The sequence below is a fragment of the Setaria viridis genome, chromosome 7 (assembly GCF_005286985.2).
Source record: "Setaria viridis chromosome 7, Setaria_viridis_v4.0, whole genome shotgun sequence".
In the NCBI taxonomy this organism is placed as follows: Eukaryota; Viridiplantae; Streptophyta; class Magnoliopsida; order Poales; family Poaceae; genus Setaria; species Setaria viridis.
The window spans coordinates 2,602,761-2,607,998 of NC_048269.2; the positions used below are offsets into that span (position 1 = coordinate 2,602,761).

The 5,238-nt window shown below is 47.5% G+C and overlaps 1 pseudogene; it reads left to right on the plus strand.

Annotated features, from left to right (window-relative positions):
- Positions 1–2,549: 2,549 nt before the first annotated feature.
- Positions 2,550–3,801, plus strand: LOC140223325 (protein ALP1-like; annotated as a pseudogene).
- The last annotated feature ends 1,437 nt before the right edge of the window (positions 3,802–5,238 follow it).

Genomic DNA, 5,238 nt, shown 5'->3' on the forward strand with positions numbered 1-5,238 from the left:
ACTGTGTGAATCCATGCATCCGCATCCAGATGATCATCCGACTTGTGGAACGTCGGGGGCTGCGTACCCAGGAAATCCCCGTAACGAGCAATCTAGGGCTGCTGATGACCCCGTCCTCCCTGAGGCTGTTGTTGCTACCCTTGGACGATGTGTCGCAATAGCTCAGTCTGCGTAGCCAGGATCTCTGCTAGCGAAGGCGGGGAAGGTGGTGGTGGCGGAGGTGCTTGCCCATCCCCGCTACCACTTGGGACCGATCCGGAGCGAGTGATGCGTACCATATGCAAGAGTGTACTTTTCCATTAGTCACATAATTCGAAAGCTTGCTTAATCACAAGGAAAAATTATGTTCTGAATCATAATGTTCATCTTGCCGATAGTGAGAAAAACAGCAATAAGATCTTTTATTGAGTAGGTGCATGTCTCTCCTTTGTCATGCACATTATTTCTCATCTTTTATTGAGTAGATGCATATCTCTTCTTTCCATCTTTGGTCAGTGGTTAGAACATTTCATACTTAACAACTTTCATCTTACGCTTGTCGACCAAAATGGAAGGTAACGTGATCGAAAGTGAGCTTAGCATGTTGCTATCCAGGCTGTTTTTCAATGAGCTGAGTGGTGGAATTTTGGTTCTAACACGAGTTTGACAGATCCAAAGGAGCTAAAATTTTTACAAGCGGTTATAACACAAGTTCTCGCACAACTTTGGTATTCGAATCACAGCTTAAAAGTGGACAGAAGCGAGAGTAAAAGTGAGATTAAAACAGCAACTGAAATCTGCCAAGTTTCCAAACATTACAACTAATTCTTGAATAAAGCAAGTCCGTGCTTGTGAGAAGTTTTTCGACACAAGGGGGTACTCAACTCGAGGCTAACCTAATACATCACCATCTAAAATATAAGTTGTCAAGGAGTAAAACAAAAGAGACCTACTCAAGTCCAACAATACATCTAAAAGTCATCCATGTTGCCCACGGAGGCAATGCTAAGTGCCAGAAAAGGAGCGTTGCCAACTCGAGGCTGCGGTGGAGCACCCTCAAAGTCCATGCTCGAGACACCCTCAATCTCCTCGGAGTCCTCCTCCTCCTCCTCCATCAGCTCATGCTGTGCTTGTTGCTCAAGTGCGTGGATAGCATCCAACTCGGTGTGGTCCTCATCCAAGTGCGCATTGGCAGCAGCCAACTCCATCTCAACGTCTAACTTCTCCTCTGCTAGTAACACCATGTCATGTTCCATATCCGCCTTCTCCCCCTCTAACTCAGTGATCTGTGCCTGCATATCAGCAATCTGTATGCCCTTCTGAACAAGCTCAAATGACCAGTCCACCAGCTGTCCCTGGGTAGTGGTAAGAACCGCTTGGTTGGCCACGGCCAACCTAGCCAAGGTAGCCATAACTCTACCCTGTAGCTCGACGAGTTGGTATAGTGCACTCATGCACCGAGCTGAAGTGAAGATCGTGCACTGCCGGTTCATGGCAGCCAACACGTCCATGTTATCCATCCTATCCATCCAATCAGGGCGTGATTGGTTGCCCACCTCCCACCGTCCGCTGCATGACCCAAAAGCGTCCCGTGCACTCTCGCGTGTTCGGTTGCTCTACCAGAACCGAAACAGCGCACCCCCCCGTTCCTTTCCCCCACTCCATCCCGCATCGCCCCGTCCGCCCAGAGGGCTCCTTCGCTCGCGAGCCGGGATGGAGCGATGCTGGCGGGAAGATTTGGGTGGAGCGCGGGAGATGGCGCCGTACCGTGGCTAAAGGCGCGGGAGGTTACGGTGACCTCCCATCCTCGGCCCACTTTCTTCGCTCCCCTCCTCTCCGGCGCACCTTCTCCTCTCCCTCCTCCTGTTCGACCTCGGTTCGCCGGTGGCTCGAGGTACTCCGGCGGCGCCCTGTGCCCCCGCCGATGCTGCAACGGTACATCTGCCCCTCCTCTTTACATTGCTTCATCCCCTCTCCCCCGCTGATCTGTCGATTCGTATTTTTTTGGTTGGTGTCGATGAACCCTAGGTTATTGTTCTGTCAGATCCGTGCGCTCCTTTTGTGGATTTAAGGTTGTGATGAACCCTAGGTACTTTTCTGATGCAGATCTATGGTTCTCACATGTGTAGAGGTTGATCTGATTTTTTTTTGGTTCTTGTACCATCCTACTGATGGGTCGGGGTCCTTCGGCGGCACCCTGTGCCTCCGCCGGTCCTGCGACGGTACATCTTGGTTGGTGCCAATGAACCCTAGGTTGTTTCTGCATCTGCATTTATGGTTTTCATGAACCCTATGTTCGTTCTTATGCGGATCTATGGTTGTCATGTATATTTGTCGATCTGATTTCTTGTGTCCTTGAATCATGCCTTACTCCTTTGCAACCAATCACGCCCTACTCAGCTGAGCAAAGTGCCTAGATCGATGATGATTCCTTGCCGCTGGAGGAGCACCTTCGGGTGTGGCAGCCGCGTCTAGGATAACATGTAGTTGAGAATGTTTGCTTGCTTAACAACATGACCCCAAGTTCTTGTATACTGGGCTCTAATGAACACTGCATTGTATTCTTAGACATGGACTTGCAAGGTAGGCACCGGGCTGCGGCTGCTCTTGTTGCTCTTGTTGCTGCATGGTTTTTCTTGTGGTTTAGAAGGAGAAGTGAGGATGCTCGATCTATTACCTATGGACCCATGGCAGAGAGGGACAGAGAGAGGAATAGCAACCTCAGATTCATTTATGAATCTGATGATGTGCATTGTGTCAACCTGCTAAGGATGAGAAGGGCACCTTTTTTCCAACTGTGTGACCTGTTTCGGTTTAGAGAGTTGGTTGTGGATAGCATTCATGCCACTGTTGAAGAACAGGTAGCAATGTTCTTGCATGTAGTGGGACACAACCAAAGGTTCAGGGTCATTAACATGACATTTAGGAGGTCACCTGAAACTATCAGTAGGTTCTTTCATCAAGTCTTGTATGCAGTTGGTGAGTTGAGAAATGAGTTGATTGTTCCACCATCCACTAGTGTCCATCCTAGGATCCTTGGCAGCAGGAGATGGAACCCATATTTCAAGGTTGGTGGCCCTTTCCTAATTGCAAACCAACTGACCTTACCCATATGGTAGCAACCTATTAATATGGCTTTAGAGGCAGGAAGCACACCATCACTCAGAATGTACTAGCAGCAATGGACTTTGATCTCAGGTTCACATATGTGCTTGCTGGTTGGGAGGGATTTGCACTTGATGCTCTAGTTTTATCAGATGCTCTTGAAAGGGCAGATGGTCTTATAGTCCCACAAGGTACCATAACTCACATACACACATGCCAACAATACTTGCACACACTAAACTGATAAACCATCTCCATTTGTTACATTGTCTAGGGAAATTCTATCTTGTGGATGCTGGATATGCAGCCAGGCCTGGGTTCCTACCACCATATCGTGGTACAAGGTACCACTTGAGGGAGTTTGGTTCAAATAGGCCACAAAATCAAAGAGAGTTGTTTAACCTGAGGCATTCTTCTCTTAGGGTGACAGTAGAGAGGGCCTTTGGTGCTCTAAAGAATAGATTCAGAATCCTTGATAATAAGCCTTTCCATCCTTACAAAACCCAAGTTAAGTTGGTTCTTGCCGGTTGTATTCTGCACAATTGGATACTTAGGCATGGACAATATGAACATGTCCCCACTGAAGCTGCTTGGACTCCTAACTCCACTGATACCCCCCCTGAGCCAGAACATAGTCCTGACAATGGAACCTGGGCACAACAAAGGGATGCATGGGCTGCACAAATGTGGCAGAATAGGGGATCTTCTAGAGTTTAATTCCACTTAAGTACTTGGGGTCATGTACTGTTAAGTAGCATTGATGAATTTGTAATATGTTCTGAGACCTTGGTACTTTGCTATGATGTGTACCTGCAATCATGAACAATACAACTTGGTATAATATTTGCTGTATTTTCTTTGCTGTTTGATTTCTAAGTGCTTTGGTATTTCTTTTTGTGATGGTATGATGGTTAGGACATGGCTGTGATGGGTGAGGATGTTGTTGGTGTTGTCAATGAGGCAGGGGCCGAGGGTGGGGTGGCTGCTGTGGAGGAAGGGAACCCAGCAGCCCCTCCACCCAATGGAGCCCAGCCTGGGGGGCCAATGCAATGGACTAGTGTTCAGTCAGCCTTCATGCTTAGGAGGTTTCATGATCTGGTTGGGCAAGGGGTCAAAACTGACAAAGGCTTCAAGGAAGTGCATGTTAGGCAAGTTGCTAGGATGGTTTGTGATTTTGCTGAAGTCAATGTTACCACCAACCAAATTTATAACCACCTGCGCAAGTGGAGGCAGAGGTGGGTTAAGATTGCTAGGCTCAAGGATCTCAGTGGTGCTCTCTGGAATGAGGACCATCATATGATAGTCCTTGAGGAGGAGCATCTGATAGGGCACACTAAGGTTAGGCCACAACTTAAATATATCTCACTGTTATGGTTAATAGTTCCCCTTTTCTCTAACTATTGCACAACCTTTTTGCCCAACTAGGATCATCCTGCTGATGCCAAGTTCTTGAACACCCCAATTGAGAACTATGTCCAAATGGAGGCCATTTTTGGGTCTAGTCAGGCTACTGGTAGGTTTGCCATGGGTTCCAATGAACCTTTAGGTGTACCAACTGACCTTGGCCACCTTGAGGGGGGGATGTTAGATTAGAGACAATTAATTTAGATGGGAATAAGGGTGATTCTGGTATGCAAAATGTAGCCTCTAATGGGCTGGACACCTCTAAGAGTTCTGATGATAAGGAAGGGAGAGGTGGTAAAAGGAGGAAGTTGGGTGAGGAAGAATACCAGCTGATGCATGGTATGACTGTTGCTGTTGCCTCTGTTGCAAGTGCCCTGAAGGCTCCTCAGCACAATGAGGTCCATGCAAATCTTTATGGTTGTGTCATGTCCTGTCCTGGGTACTCACAGGAGGCCCTGATGTTTGCACTTGTGTACTTGCTGAAGAACAAAGCAGAAGGCCTATACTTTGTTCAGATGAGTAAAGCCCATAGGATTCTTTAGCTTAGGACCTACCTGAGCCAATCTAACTTCCTCTAGGTGGTTAAGGACTATTATATGATATTTTGCTTGCCTATGCTATAGTCTGACATTTTGGGTTAGCACTAACCACTAATGGTGAGGGTAGAGACACCATTTGGAATATTTCCAAGGCTGCAAATATTTTTGTATAGCATAGGCCACATGGTTCCATCTGGTAGAGGTGGTTGGG